The sequence below is a fragment of the Hemitrygon akajei genome, chromosome 14, assembly GCF_048418815.1.
Source record: "Hemitrygon akajei chromosome 14, sHemAka1.3, whole genome shotgun sequence".
Taxonomy (NCBI): Eukaryota; Metazoa; Chordata; class Chondrichthyes; order Myliobatiformes; family Dasyatidae; genus Hemitrygon; species Hemitrygon akajei.
The window spans coordinates 3226699-3243974 of record NC_133137.1 but is presented as its reverse complement, the minus strand read 5'-3'; the positions used below and the strand labels follow the sequence as shown (position 1 = coordinate 3243974).

The following is a 17276-nucleotide window of genomic DNA, read 5'->3' as shown; positions in this document are numbered from 1 at the left end:
GAAAGAACACGGGCTGAAAAGGTCATGCTTTTAATTAAACTTCAAGAATGCAATTGCACAAGGCATTAATTTTTCACACTCATTACTTAAATGGAGAATTGAGTCTTTAATAGTAAATTAATTAACATCAGTTAAAATAGCAAAAATTGAACTTGAAACAAATATTTTAAGATAATTCTGCAAGGACATAGTTACGACACACCATCCACTTCAAGAAAATAGTTCTAAATGTCTCCCTATCACCAGGTTACTAATTTCATCATAACATTTCCTCTAACTAGTTGATGATCTCTTCCCACAACAGGAGTAAAAATCTACCGATTTTTTAACATCTTAGTATTTAATTTTAATTAGCCTGATGAGTGTAAAGTCATAACATGTCTTGACCGCCTCCTGGCCAGCTTACACATGACTAAACAGTGAATCTGCCAGCGTGCAGAGACACGGCAAGAATTTGATCTCCACCATTTGTACGCTTTGTTTGGGCGAACAATTATCAACTCGGTTTCAAACCAAAATCTTCAGCAAGTCAATGATATTTCAGACACTGACCCCACTCCCCCCCCTGCAACCAAAGATGATATTAGGATATTTTATGCCATTTGCCTTTGTCAGTTAAATAAAATTCAGCAGGTGACAATCCCCTCGCTGTAACAGTGTGCATGACTTGGTGCAGTTTGAGTCCTGGCGTACCTTAAGATCTGTGTTGATCAGTTTAGACAGCAGGGAAATGGCAGACATTTGGGTCATAGCTATTCAAAGATTTACTCCAGTTTAAGAGATTATTTTTGACTGCATTGCAAGCTCTGATAAGGATGGAAAGTGCATCAGTACATTGGGGGTTAATCCTATGCAGATTATTCCAACTGAGTGTAACTGGCTGGAATGTACTCGATGAATACCTGCCTCCCTGCACCCCAGTACCCCCCCACCCCTCTGCTAGTCTTCAGGCTGCACCGATCCTTTGTGCCACATGGCTGCCAATCACCAACGGGTCCCACTTCCACAGCTGTCCAGTGAATGAGGCAGGCTGCAGGTGGGGGTCAGGCCTGGGGACGGCCCCTCCCGAGGTTTCAGCCCCAGCCCTCTCCTCTCACAGGGCTGCCCTGCTCCTTTCCTGTCTTGTTGTCAGACACAGGAGACTGCAGATGCTGGAATCTGGAACAATACCCATTAAAGACTCAGTGTTTACAGCAGTACCTATGGGAGGAAACTCCGCATCAGCATGAAAATTTCTTTCCTGTCACTGATGTCACTTCACCCGCTAAGTTATTCCAGCAGATTATTTGTTAATTAAAAGAGAAATGGAATTGATTTTAACAGAGACTATAAAATTTAAAAAAGTAATCATTTATTTGAAAACACATTACTTTTAAGTAATTGAAAAAGTACTGTATGTGGGAACAAAACAAAGAGGAATGAACTTTCCCTTTAATCAAATGAGTGGGACTGTGGGCAAACTGCATCCAGCCCTCAGTTTTGGATATTAAGGGATTTACTGATCATTAGCTCCAGTGTGATCCAGTTCATTGCAGTTCTACATAGGTACACCTCAAAAAAGCGTGCTTAACCCACTGCTCTATTCTCTTTACACTTAAGGCTGTGTCACTGGGTACAGCTCAGATGGCATCTATAAATTCACTGGTTACATTACTGTTGTTGGCAGAATCTCTGATGGTGATGAGGAGGAATACAGGAGTGAGACAGACTGGCTGGTTGAATGGTATCACAACAACAACCTTACACTCAACGTCAGCAAGTGGGCTTCAGGAAGGTGATGTCAGGAGAACACACACCAGTCCTCATCGAGGCGCCAGAGTTGGAAGTATAAGCAGCTGCTAGTTCCTGGGTATCAGCAATTCAGAGGATCCATCTTGAGCCTAACACATTGATGTAATCATGACGAAGGCATGCCAGCAGCTCTATTTCATTTGGTGTTGGAGGAGATTTTTATGTTGCCAAAGACTTGTAAATTTGTGTGGTGGAGGACATTCTGACTGGTTGTCTCTCAGCCTAGTATGGAGGCTCCAATGTGCAGGGTTGAAGGAAGCTGCTGAGGGCTTTAGGCTCAGCCAAAACCATCATGGGGACAATGCTCCCCACCATCAAGGACATCTTGAAGAAGCAGAGCTTCAAGAAGGCAACATCAATCATTAAAAGACCCTCACCATCCAGGACTTGGCTTCATATTTCTACCACCAGGGAGGAGGTACTGGAGCCTCAACCTCTTCTCCTCTGTGATCATATTTGTGAACGGTCCATGAACACTACCTCACTATTCCTTTTCTGTACTTCTTATTTTGTGATTTATAGGAATCTTTATGTCTTGCAGTGTACCGCTGCTGCAGCAAAACAACAAATTTCAAGATGTATGTCAGTGATAATAAACCTGATTCTATTTCTGATAAACCTGATTTGAAGTGACAACTTTAGTAATTAAATAATACAAATGTTGCAAAATAATTATACTTCAACCCTTGACCATACTCCGTTAGTGAACTTGTGGCAGCTAAGGCCGATTTATTATTGAGTTATAGAGATATGAAACAGAAACAGAAACAGGCCCTTCGACCCATAAAGTCAATTTAGATCACCAACCACCAATTTACACTTACCTCCATTCTCAATTCCCCCACCACCTGACTACACACCAGGGTTAATTTACAAAGGCCAAATAATCTACCAAATGGCATGTCTTTGGAACACGGGATGAAATCAGAGCTTCTGGAGAAAACCTACACAATCAAAGGGAGGATGTAAAACTCCACACAAACTCCAGCACCAGATGTCAGGATTGAACCTAGGTCTCTGGAACTGTGGGGTGGTGGCTCAGAATCAAATTTATTATCACTGACATATGTCATGAAACTTGAAAAAAGTCAGTAACATGGTGCAAGCCATAAAAATTATGATAAATTGCTATTTAAAAGAAAATAAATAGTGCAAAAGAAGAATAGTGAAGCAGTGTTCATGGACTGTTCAAAAATCTGATGGTGGGGCAGAAGAAACTGTTCCTAAAAACTTGTGTGTCTGTCTTCTGTACCCTTGGCCCGATGGTAGTGAAGAGAACATGTTCCAGATGGTGAGGGTCCTGAAGGATTGGTTCTTGAGGCTCTACTTACTTATTGCAGAATGTGAGAATTTGCATTAACAAAGCACTTCTCACAACCTAGGAGTTCTCAAAGAGCTTTACAGCCAATGAAATACTTCTGATGTGTGGTCACCCCAGTCTGTGCATTCAAACAGCAATGTACCTGTCCCAGTGATGTCAGTCCAGGAATAACATTGGTCAGAGCATCAGGTAAAATCTCCTGCCCTTCTAAAATGTTGCTGTGGGGTTATTCCATCTATCTGGATGGTAGATGGTGAGGGCTTGGATTATCATGTCTATTGAAAGGTAGTAGCACCAACAGTGTTGTGCAGCCTCAGTACTGCATGGAAGTGATGAACCAGATTATGTGCTTCAGTTCTCTCTGGCATGATAGCTAAATTTGTATGTGTAAATCTTGTTGCTTATGTTAAGATGACCCAAATTGTACCACATACTCTGTGTTACTTTTTATTTACCCCACAATGTTTGCCTGTTCATGCTTTAGTCTTTATGGATACAGTAGGTGGCGCTGTTTCACATCTTGAGGCAGATCACAGTGCATGTTTCAGCAAGTTGCAAAGGACTTCAATGGAAAAAACACCAACAGTACACAGAAACTGCTGTTTAAACCCATAGGATAGCCACTGTCAATTTTGCGTTTCACATCGCCATTTTCAGAGCTTCTGTAGCAACTTCTGGCTCTTGTGTGGCACAAATGTTCTTGATTACTTTCAGAATCCAAATTACGTTTAATATCACTTTCATATGTGATGAAATTTGTTGTTTTGTGGCAGCAGCACAGTGTAAGACATAAAAAACAATACATCATTAACAAACAATAGATATATAAAAATAAGTCATGCAAAAAATAGTGAGATAGTGTTCATGGGTTGGTTCATTGTCCATTCAGAAAAGTGATAGTGGAGAGAAAGAAGCTGTTCCTAAAACATTGTGTGTATGTCTTCAGGCTCCTGTACCTCCTCCCTGATGATAGCAATGAGAAGAGGGTATGTTCAGGGTGATGGGGGTTCTAAATGATGAATGCTTCCTTTTTGAGGCACTGCCTTTTGAAATTTTCCTCAGTGCTGGGGGGGCTGGTGTGCATGATGGAGCTGACTGAGCTTGCAACCTACTGCTACTTTTTCTGAGCCAGTACAGTGGCCCCTCCACACCAGATGGTGATGCTTCCAGTTAAAATGTTCTCCACAGAACATCTATATAAATTTGCTAGTCTTTGTTGACATATGAATTCTCCTCAAACTCCTAATGAAATATAACTGCTGACATGCCTTCTTTGTAATTGCATCAATGTTAGATCCAGGATGGATCTTCAGAGATGCTGACACCCAGGAACCTGAGACTGCTCACCCTTTGCACTGCTGATCCCTCAATAAGGACTGGTATGTGCTACCCTGACTCCCCCTTCCTGAAGCTTACAATCAATTCCTTGGTCTTACTAACACCGAGTGCAAGGCTATTGTTGCAACACCACTCAACCAGCGGGTTTATCTCACTCATGTACAGATCTTTGCCATCAGCTAAAATTCTGCCAACAACATTTCTGTTTTCAGCAAATTTATGGATGGCATCTGAGTTATGCCTAGCCACACATCTATTTATCATCCAAAGTTTAGGTGCATTTATGAATGGACTACTTTGTGTTCTGATGCACAACATATCATCTTCATTCTGACCTTAGATGGAGGGAAGCAAGTTTCAGAATCAAAATCTAGGTTTATTATCACTGATATATGTCATGAAATTTGTTGCTTTGCTGTACCAGTACAGTGCAAGACATTAAAAAATACCATGTTACAACAAATATACATAAAACAATAGTGCATAAAAGGAATATAGTAATAAGGTAGTGTTCATGAGGTAGACATCTTAAAAATTTCTTCTCCCAGGCTATTACTTTGATCAACCATTCTAGTTAGCTCACCTAACTCCCCCAGTCACTAAACTGCACTGTAAACATTTTAAACCACTTTTTATAATACTATTTATATTGTGTGTGTGTGTATGTATATATATATATATATTTCTGTATCTATCTACATTTTATTCCTTATCCATGCTTTAAACCTCTAACTTCATTTTTTCTATAATTCTGTTTGAATGTTGTTGCTTTTGATGCATGTCGTGCCAACACATCACAGCAAGTTCCTAATACACGTGTAACCCCCTCACCAGGCATGTATGCAAATTTTGCTCATTAGCTATCTCTGAGAACAGCCACGAGACTCGGCGATGAGATGGCCACCTTTTATAACTGATGGACGCCTAGGATCGATATGATCTGGGGTTCACCCGAACAGGAACGTCGTGATGTTCTAATTAAAGAAACCTCAATTTGAGCAAATGCTGTGTAAATACTGCCCAAAGACAGATATCGGTTGGAAAGAAATAACAGATCGTACACAGCATAAAATTATAAAGCAAGTATATTTACTAATTTCAGCTTTATCAAACAGTTATTAAGAAACAGAAAAGGGCCAATTACAGTTAAACCAGACCACTGAGCTCAAACTGGAGTGTTCGGGGATGTATCTCTAACTCATGCGTGGACCCACAGTCTACATGAAAACACCCACCACCTTTCCCCTCGAAAACTCTTCTCTCTCTCTCTAACTCATGTGTTGGACCAATGGTCTACATGAAAACACCCACCACATTTTCAAACTCCTCTCAAAAATCATCTCGAGCAAACTAGCGCTCTCTCTCTCTCTCCCTCCCTCCCTCTCCCTCTCTCTCTCCCTCTCACTCACTCACTCACACACAGGAGTATTGCCCTTCCTCCTTGCAGCCCTTAATCTGCATAAAGCCCTTCTTGCTTTGGGGATTCTCTTTCCAACGACATTCTGCAGCATGTTCCCTCCTGTCCTGTCCACAGTTCCCAGACTACTGTCCATCATAAAACTCTCTCTGCCCCACTCTCTACAACTTTCTCCAGATCCCACCACATTGAACAGCAGGGCTTCTTATCTTTAGCCGAAACCAAAACATTCTACCAGCAGGACACACTGCTTTGCAGAAACTGCTAAAATGAAATATGTACAGCAGAGCAGTAGAAATCTTAACCAGGGCATTAACATGTAAATATATATGTGAATAAATTTGACTCTTGATTCTTGATGGTTTTCATTCTGCACAAGGAACTATCTCCTAGGGCTGAGATGCTTGACCGCCCACAACTGCAACTATCTTTCTTTACATTTAATTTGCTAGGGATGAGTCTTCTCCGATTCCTGTAAAAATGGCCTTGATGTTATGCCATCACCTCATTTTGCCTCTGGAAATCACCTCTCTCTGATTAAGGTTAATGAGGGCTGAACAAAACCCAACCTGTAAGCAGGTTATTACTGAAGAAATGGCTGTCACTTTGTTACCAGTAGACCGATGAAAGAGTAATTAGTTGCAATGAATTTGTTCTGCTTTTTTTCTGTAAAGGAAATACCAAGGCAATCTTACACATTGTCAGACAGTTACCAGTGTCAAAATCATACTACAACAACTAATTCTGAGGTACAGGTGTTCAACCATACAAGTGGACTGCTGTCTGGTCCCACAGCCTTTGTAACTGGTGTCCTCATCCATTTCGTGGTAACACTTGGAAGATCTCAATTGGCTGGACTAGCTGGCTGGTGGAGGTGGGTCCTCAGGAGACTGAGACAAATAGACCACTCAATCCTTCTGACTGAAGATGGTTATGAATAAGTCAGCCTGCTCTTTGCCACTTACAAGCTGTGCTCAGTCATCACCAGAGATGGGGGTGTCCTTGGAGGTTCCCTCTTTTATTTGTTGTGTGTCCTTATGACAGGATGTGTAGGACAGTAGAGTTTAAATCTGACCCATTGGCTGTGAGATCACTTTGTCTACTCACATCTTCTAGCTTCATATATAAATTAAATAAGCAGGGCAAACATAGTGAGGAAGTGTTCATGGGTTCATTTGCCATTTAGAAACCAGTTGGTGGAAGGTAGAAGCTGTTCATAAAATGCTGAGTGTGTATCTTCAGGCTCCCGCACTTCCTCCTTGATAGTAGTAATGGGCAGAGTATTTAATGATGGATGCCACCTTTTTGAGGCATTGTTTTTTGAAGATGTTATCATAAAAGCATAAATAAACAGATGTCAACAGCAAGTAATGTTATAGGGCTGAAGTTTATTTTGTTGAAGTTTTAACTTGCATCTTTAATTAACAAAGTCGTTAAAGATGAGGATCAACTGCGTAGGGATTTAAACCGTGGTACAGACTTAGACTCTAGCCTGACCTCTAAGCCCCCACATCCACGTTCCTAAAACCATAAACTAGTCCCTAACTATCTTCTCTGTTCCCAAAACCATCCTCATGAACCTAAAAAAAAATTAAGAAGTAAACAATGAAACAATTAAAAAACAACTAAATCTGAGCTGCGATTTAACAGAGGTCACAGCTCAGCACCGTGCATAGGCCAAAGCACTCAATTGGCCATGATCTGGTCCTAGATTTCCAAAGCAAATCTCAGATTCTTGAGAATCAGTAACGTGATAAAAGATAATGCTACACTGGTACAGCAGGGGCAGTCGACTAAGGATAAACACAAGCCTGTTGGAATTTGCCTCTGTATATTTAGCAATCACCAAATGCAAAACATCATTGCTCCGGAAAATTTCAAATATACATTGAACAATCACACCAGATCTGGATTTTACATGCCCCTACTATAGTTAATCTGCAATTATAAGACTGACCCAGCACAGCAAAAAACACACATTCAATTAATGCAAAAAGGTTATTACATTATAAATGAGCATGGGTTAACCTGGCATGCCAAGTTTCAGAGATCTAATTTTATACCTATTTTATTGCTCATTTGTCATTTGCCATCCTCAAGGCAGACTGAATTCTGCATAGGTTACCACAAACCCATTAGTCTCATTTGTACTCTCGGCAGAAAGAGAAGCAAGCTCAAAATATTATTCAAGGAATAGCAATCAGCAAGGAATGTTCAAGATAACACAGTGGGAGTGATCACCCCAGTAAAATAAAATAATCCATCAGGCTGTGAGGGAATGAGAATGAAGCTCAGCAAGATAAACTGGAGATAAAAACCTTTGAAGAAGTAAAAACAAGCAATGGGCAAGGGGAGGTGGATCAATAAGATGGATTCTACTAAGGACAAATTTGTTAAGAAAAAGAGGGGAAAGATTTAAGAGGAACTTGAGGAGCATCTTTTTACACAAGGCTGATATCTGCGTGGAATCAAGTGCCGAAGGACATGGTTGACGCAGGTGCAATCACAACTTTTGAAAGGCAGTTATATAGACTGGAAAGTTCGGTTAGACTGGGGCTAGCTTGGATGGGTTATCTTGTTCAGCATGGACAGTTGGGCTGAAGAGCTTGTTTCCATGCTGTTTAACTCTACGACTAAAACCATTAGATAATGGTAATAATGAACCTAAACCAAATGCATAAATAATAAAGTAGAGAATCCCTTAATATCTAAAATATATTGATCTTTATCAAATGCAGCAATATTTTCTATAAGCACATTCACAAGTCTTTAACAAGGTTAGGGCATGAAAAACTTGAAGATAAACTTGAAATAAGACATCTTTTATTTTACTTTTCCTTGGAGAGGTTACAGTAAAGCAGACGGAATGTTCATAGTTAGTAAACGACCCAGACTTAAGATTAAAAATACAATTCCAGATGAATTTCAAGCATGAACATTCAAAAGAAATGATAAGGAATATTTAATATCAGAGTGTAGAGATAGAAATTCAATAGGAAAAACAAACAGGGGATGCACCCTCCCAAAACAGGGGAGACGAACTAATCCATTGAGTTGTTAATCAACTAACTTCATGAAGAGATGGAAGATACTAGAAACTATGTTGTGCTGATCCTGATGTCAGTTTCCTCCTATGGATCACCCACATCCCTCCATTCCCTTCATATTCTCTGTGCCAAGCCTCAAACTCCACCAGACTGCCTGATTCCACTACTACCCTAGTAACCTTTTCCTTGCATCTACCACTCTGTGTAAAAAACTTTCCCCTCTCATTGCCTTTAGACTTCACAACTCCAAACTTTAAAGAATGTCCTCTGGTGTTTGAAATTTCTACCCTGGGAAAAAGATTCTGACAATACACCCTATCTACGCTTCCCATAATTTAAACAAAAACTCCACCACTTCTCCCCTTAGTCTCTGATGCTCAAGGAGAACAAACCAAGTTTGTCCAATCTTCCTTTATAGCTCATACATTCTAATCCAGGTAGCATCTTGGTAAACCTCTCCTGCACTCTCTTCACAGTCTCCAATCTTTCCTATAATGGATGACCAGAACTACACACAATATTTCAAGAGTGGCTTGATTTAAGCAGCTGCAACATGACTTTGTTACTCTAATACTCAATACACATACCAATGAAGGCAAGCTTGCCATATGCCTTCTTTACCATCTTATCTACTTGCATAGCCACTTTCAATGAACGATGGACCTGCAATCCAAGATCCTTCTGTACCTCAATGCTGTTAAGGGGTCTATCATTAACTATATATTTTCTCCTTTCACTTTCCCTCCTGAAGTGCAATACCTCACATTTTCCCAGACTAAATTCCATCTGCGACTTCTCTGCCCATATCTGCAACTGACTGATATCCCATTGTATTTTTTTACAGTCCTTTATACTGTCCACATCTTCACTAATCTTGGTGTCATCCGCAAACTTGCTTAACCATCGATCTACATTTCAACCAAACCATTGATATACATCACAAAAAAAATCCCAGCATCGATCCTTGTAGAACACCACTAGTTATGGACCTCCAGCCAGAGTAACAGCCTTCTACCTTTACTCTCTCTTCATTCTGGATCCCATGCACCTTTATCTTCTGAATTAACCTACCATGATTGACCTTATCAAAAGTCCATGTAGGTAACGTCCTCAGCTTTACTCTCATCAAACTTCTTTGCCATTGGATCAAGTTTATATGGCATGACCTGCCCCGCATTCTGTACAGAAACTCCTAACTGCACCGCTTTCTACCGAGTCCCCTATCACTAATGATTACTCTCACTATATGCACTGATTATACATTTTTATTATTTAGACATTTTTATGTCTTTGTACTGTACTGATGTCACAAAAATAACAACCTTCACATATGTTAATAAATCTGATTTTTACTCCTTACCTTAAATCTGCACCTTTTGGTTATAGACAGCTTGGTTATGGGGAAAAGTCTACCTATGCCCCCCCCCCCCCAAACATTATCAGTTCATAGGAGGTCAGGTTTAATCAGATGAGATGGAGCAATGGTTTATTCCTTCTGTTTTCTTTCTCATGATTCAGTGGTAAATATGGACTCACAGTAGGCTGTTACAAAGTGTTCTATAAGAGACTCATAACAAGGTTAGGGCATGTAGTGTGAGGATCGGTTAGCTGAACAGATGAGTTGTAACTACAAAACAGAAGGTAGGCATGGCAGTTAGCTTTCTCCTGCTGGCAAAATGGTATCCTAGAGGAATATGTCCTGGTACTCCTGCAGTGGACAATATTCAAAATGGATCTGGACTCACAGGTTAGAGGAAAACATTATGACTGGTGGTCAAAGCTTTGTGAAGGACTGTGTCAACTATAGAAAAGGATCAGTCAGTGACTTGACAGATAAATCAACAAACAAATTCAGCTTGGTTGAGTGTGAGTTGAATTATTTTGGAAGGAGGGATTTGGAATACATTTATTCCTTGGAAGTAGTCAAGTCAAGTCACTTCTATTGTCATTTCGACCATAACTGCTGGTACAGTACATAGTAAAAATGAGACGTTTTTCAGGACCATAGTGTTACATTACACAGTACAAAAACTAGACTGAAATAGGGAACTAAATGGGATCAGACAATAAAGGGAGATGAGAATACAGTTAAAGAGAACCTATCAAATTGACAGAGCACACAGGTTCTTTTCTGGAAGAATCATGGAATTAAAAGAAATTCAATCGCATATGGCATTTTGATATTCAGTGTATGACTGAGATATACAATCAAACAAGTTTACAATTCCTAGTACATCAGGTAAATTTCAATCATCTGCTTTGGTGATTGTGATGCACTCTCGCATGCTGTGCTGTCAATCATTACATCAGCCATGATTGATGTTTCTGGAAATGCATAGCTAATTAATAACATGATCCTGAATCTCCAAGGAAGGACTTAATGAAAAGGTTCAATATTCAAAATAAAGTTCAAAGTAAATTTATTATCGAAGTACGTATCTGTCACCATACACAACCCTGAGATTTATTTTCTTTCAGCCATTTACAGGGAAATAAATGAGTACAATTGAACTTATGAAAAGCTACATAACAAAGACTGACAAACATCCAATGTGCAAAAGGAGACAAATTGTGCAAACAATATTAAATAATAAACACTGGGAATGTGAGTTTCAGACTCCTTGAAAGTGAGTCTATAGGTTGTGCAACCAGTTCAGAATTAAGACGTGTGAAATTATCCTTACTGCTTCAGGAGCCTGATGGTTGAAGGACAGACAGACAGACAGACATACTTTATTGATCCCGAGGGAAACTGGGTTTCGTTACAGTCGCACCAACCAAGAATAGTGTAGAAATATAGCAATATAAAACCATAAATAATTAAATAATAATAAGTTAATCATGCCAAGTGGAAATAAGTCCAGGACCAGCCTATTGGCTCAGGGTGTCTGACACGCTGAGGGAGGAGTTGTAAAGTTTGATGGCCACAGGCAGGAATGACTTCCTATGATGCTCAGTGTTGCATCTCAGTGGAATGAGCCTCTGGCTGAACGTACTCCTGTGCCTAACCAGTACATTATGGAGTGGATGGGAGACATTGTCCAAGATGGCATCGCTGAATCTGTCGCTGAATCTGGTAGTGTGGAACCTAAGGTTCCTGTACCTCCTGCCCAGTGGTAATAGTGAGGAAAGAGCATGGTCTGGATGGTGGGGGTCCACAATAATGGATGCTGCTTTCTTCTGGCAGCGTTCCTTGTAAATGTGCTCAATGGTGGGAAGGGTTTTCCCGTGTTCCACCACTTTCTGTAGACTGTTCCATTCCTGGGCACTGCTGCCACTATACCAGGCCACGATGCTCTCTACTGTGCATCTATATAAACTTGCCAAAAGAAGAAAACCCATTGACGTTCTTTAAAAATGACATTTCCTCTGAGAATCAATGTTGGGTTGTCTACTGATAGACCAGCTTCTTCCTCTTATTGGAGTGGGAAAGAACATCAGAATCAGAATCAGGGTTATTATCTCTGACATATGTCGTGAAGTTTGTTGTTTTTTAAAATTTATTTTTATTTATTGAGACCCTTTCACCCTTAGAGCCACACCACCCAGCAACCCCCAATTCAGACCCACCTTCTATGTTAGTGCAATTTCAAGTAGGTCTGCATTTTTAAAGGCAAACCTCACAGTTAAAGCTTTCTCTTCCAGTTGGCAGTATCTTCATTGTTCAATAATTATTCCAGCTCTTCGCACATACTATAAATAGCTGCTCAACTTTGCGTCAGTTTCCAATATTTTTTTACCAGCGCCTCCACTGGAAGTGCTGCAACACACACATTCCCATAAATAAATATGATCACTGTCACTGCACATTTTGTGCTATTAATGGAAGGCCATCATTAAGTACTCAATATATGCAACACCTGCAGATTAATGGTTTTGCAGATTTGACAGGGAGAGGTTGAGAAAGTGAAGGAGAAAGAGGGGCAGAGAGAAGGGTGAAGAGAGTGAGACAGACATCGGGAGAGGGACTGGGAGAGACAAATAGAGAGAGAAGGAAGATATAGACAAGGAGGGAAAAAGTGAGAAAAGGGGTCAGAGACCACCAGAAACAGATAATGAGAGAAACCGGTGGGGGGGGGGGGGGGGGAAGCGAGAAGAGGGAAAACGAGGAGATAAAAAGAGATAGAGAGGAGAGAAGGGAGAGTTAAAGATGAGGGGGAAAAAAAGGCAATGATAGAGAGAGAGAAGGAGAAAGAGAAAAGGAGAGAGAGAACATGAGACAAGAGACAGAAAGAAAGGGGAGATATAGAGCTTGAATGACAGAGAGAAAAAGAGACAGACAGGCAGACAGATCAGACAGCAGGAGAAAGAGGGTGAGCCAAAACTGTGGCATACTCCCAATCCTACAGCATATGGAGAGGTTGACTTCTTCCAGCTGACTTTTCAGGAGCTAGGGAGGTTGTTACAACTCAGGAATCTGTGGATTATTCCAGAAAGAGTCAAAATAGAAAACTGAGATGGATTAACGCTCTCATGGGAGGTAATGTGCCAGAGGACATTTAATTCAGGGAAGTATGAAGTGATGCATTCTGACAGCAGGAATGAAAAGAGACAATGCAAGCTAAATGATATACAGAAGAGAGGGCATAAACACAAGATCTTCTGCAGATGCAGGTAATCCAGAGCAACACACACACACAAAATGCTAGAGGAACTCAGCAGATCAGGCAGCATCTATAGAGGGGAATAAATAGTCAACGTTTTGGTCCAAGATGTTCTATCAGGACTGGAAAGGAAGGGGGAAGGAGCCAGAATAAGGTGGTTGGGGGAGGGGAAGTACAAACTGGTAAATGATGCCAGATGTGGGGGAAGGGGGAATGAAGTGAGAAGCTGGGAGGTAAAAGATGGAAAAGCTAAAGGACTGAAGAAGGAATCCAATAGGAGAAGACCCCCTCCTCTTCCCACCTACCTTCTCCCTCGGCTGGCTTCACTTATCACCTTCCAGTATGTACTCATTCCCCTTCCCCCACCCTTCTTATTCTGGCTCTTCCCCGCTTCCTGTCCAATCCTGATGAAGGGTCTTGGCCTGAAAAGTCAACTGTTTATTCCTTTCCATAGATGCTGCCTGACCTGCTGAGTTCCTCCTGCATTTGTGTTTGTAACAGAGGGCATATTTGCTTCCACCTTTTCTCCTGGGTGCTCCTAAATACCCATTGTTCTGTGTAAAAAAAGCTTGCCTTTTAAATCACTTTCAAATTTTCTCCGGCACTTAAATCCAGGCCCTCATTTGACATCTGGGAAAAATACTATCCACTCTATCTACGCCTTTCATAATTTTGTAAGTTTTGTAACCTATTGTAAGATAATTATTGAGGCCAGAATGATCATCAGGGTTAGAAATAAATTGTCCTTCGTCTTGCGCCTTTCCCTTGCAGATGCATCTGGCCACGATAATATCGGGCAGTTTGAGGAAAGGTTTAAGAAAGGCACATGGGATCCTGGACTTTACAAACAGGGCTATGGTGTACAAGAAATGACAACTCTTCATAAAACACAGATGTGGCCACAGCTGGAGTATTGTGCTCAGCATCTAGTTTACTTTTATTTTAAAACATAGAACACAATGGCATAGTACAGGTCTTTTGGTCCAAGATGGTGTGTCAAACATTTAACCTAATCTAAGATTAATCTCACTCTTCCCTCCTCTATAGCTCCATTTTTTATCATCCATGTGCCTATCTAAGAGGTTCTTAAATGTCCCTAATGTATCTGCCTCTACCACCACCCGTGGCAGGACGTTCCATACACCTACCAATCTATGTAAAAAACATGCCCCCTATACTTTCCTCCAATCACATTAAAATTATGCACCTTCATATTAAACATTAGCCATTTCCACCCTGGGAAAAAGACTTTGGCTATCCACTCAATCTATGCTTCTTACCATCTTGTACACCTCTAACAAGGAGCCTCTCATCCCCCTTTGCTCCAGAAAATCCCTAGCTCGTTCAACCTATCTTCACAAGACATGCTCGCTAATCCAAGTAGCATCCTGGTAAATCTCCTCTGCACCCTCTCAAAAGCTTCCACATCCTTCCTACAATGAAGCAACTGGAACTGAACACCATATTCCAAGTGAGGTTTACCTAGAGTTTTATAGAGCTGCAACATTACCTTGCAGCAGTTGCATCCTTTCCTTTTGGAAAGATGTGCAGGTGTGAGAGAAGATGCAGGAGTTCACCATGATGATTCCAGGGATGAGGGACTTTAGACTAGAGAAGCTAGGATTGTTCTTCTTGCTTCCACACGGTAGGATTATTCAGAAAGTCTGCAGGCATGGGATCCAGGGAAGTTTGGCCAGGTAGATTCAGAATTGGCTTGCCTGCAGAAAGTAGAGGGTTGTGGTGGAGGGAGTACATTCGGATTGGAGAGTTGTGACTAGTGGTGTCCCACAAGGAACAGTTCTGGGACCTCTACTTTTCATGATTTTTACTAACAACCTGAATGTGGGGGTAAAAGGGTGGTTTGGCAAGTTTGCAGACGACATAAAGATTGGTGGTGTTGTGGATAGTGTAGAGGATTGTCGAAGATTGCAGAGAGACATTAATAGGATGCAGAAGTGGGCTGAGAAGTGGCAGATGGAGTTCAACCCAGAGAAGTGTGAGGTGGTACACTTTGGAAGGACAAACTCCAAGGCAGAGTACAAAGTAAATGGCAGGATACTTGGTAGTGTGGAGGAGCAGAGGGATCTGGGGGTACATGTCCACAGATCCCTGAAAGTTGCCTCACAGGTAGATAGGGTAGTTAAGAAAGCTTATGGGGGGGGGGGGTTAGCTTTCATAAGTCGAGGGGTAGAGTTTAAGAGTTGCGAGGTAATGAAGCAGCTCTATAAAATTCTGGTTAGGCCACACTTGGAGTACTGTGTCCAGTTCTGGTTGCCTCAGTATAGGAAGGGTGTGGAAGCATTGGAAAGGGTACAGAGGAGATTTACCAGGATGCTGCCTGGTTTAGAGAGTATGGATTGAGAGAGCTAGGGCTTTACTCTTTGGAGAGAAGGAGGATGAGAGGAGACATGATAGAGGTGTACAAGATATTAAGAGGAATAGACAGAGTGGACAGCCAGTGCCTCTTCCCCAGGGCACCACTGCTCAGTACAAGAGGACATGGCTTTAAGGTAAGGGGTGGGAAGCTCAAGGAGGATATTAGAAGAAGGTTTTTTACTCAGAGAGTGGATGGTGTGTGGAATGCACTGCCTGAGTCAGTGGTGGAGGCAGATACACTAGTGAAATTTAAGAGACTATTAGACAGGTATATGGAGGTGGGGGGTTATATGGGAGGCAGGGCTTAAGGGTCAGCACAACATTGTGAGCTGAAGGGCCTGTACTGTGCTGTACTATTCTATGTTCTATGTTCTATGTAAGAGGACATTGCTAGGGATCTAACAGAGGTATTTAAAATCATGAAAGATAGTTAAAGTCATTGGGGGAAAAAGTGTTCCTCATGACAAAGGGGTCATAAAGTAGGACATGGAGTGGGCCACAACATGGCCTTTGTGGAACCGAATTCCCATGTTCACAATGAGAATAGTCTCCACCATGTTGTGTGGCAGAGTCAATGAGATAAAATCAGAAGAAAACATTGTGACATTCTGTTGGGTATTTTTGGCAGATTTATTATATTCCACCTCAATCTCAAACTCTCTACTATTCATACCCAATCAGGAGAGCAACTGTGGTTCATTTAAGAGTGAAGATAGATAAGTGAGGAAAAGCACTGGGTGTGCAGACCTGGGGAGGATTGTAATCCAACACAAGATAACCTGCTTGTTAAACAGCTAAGGTAACATGATGTGGTCAAAGCCAGCAACCAACAGCTCAGTCCAAAGGCAGGCGGCCTCATACACCTGATTGCAATAACCCTTTAAGCAATTAATGTGAGGAGATGGCTCCATTATTATCCCCATTCCCAATGACAGTAGAACAGAAGTGGTAAAGAGAGTCACAGAATTTTTACAGCACGGGAGGTAATTCATCTCATCAAGCTTATACCGGTTTTATGTACAAGCAATCCAGGTAGTTCCATTCATAAACACAAGAGATTCTGCAGATGCTGGAAATCTTGAGCAACATGCATAAAATGCTGGAGTAACTCAGCAAGCAAGGCAGCATCTTTTGGAGGGGAAGAAACAGCTGACATTTTGGGCCAGCACACTTCATCAGGACTGATGACATGTCTTGGCCTGAAACATCAATTGCTTATTCCCCTCATGAGGTGCTGCCTGACCTGCTGAGTTACTCCTACATTTTGTGCGAGCTACTCGGTTAATCCCATTCCCAGACGTCTCTCCATTGCCCTCCCAAATGAATCCCTTAAGAGCTGATTTCTGAATTCTTCACTAGAATCTTCCTCCATCACTACCCCT

General features: G+C 41.3%; 1 protein-coding gene across 5 annotated transcripts in view; it reads right to left on the bottom strand.

Moving 5' to 3' along the window:
• The window catches only part of osbp2b (oxysterol binding protein 2b), a 408269-nt gene that overhangs the window by 36495 nt on the left and 354498 nt on the right, over positions 1–17276 (bottom strand). The window lies entirely within an intron of this gene.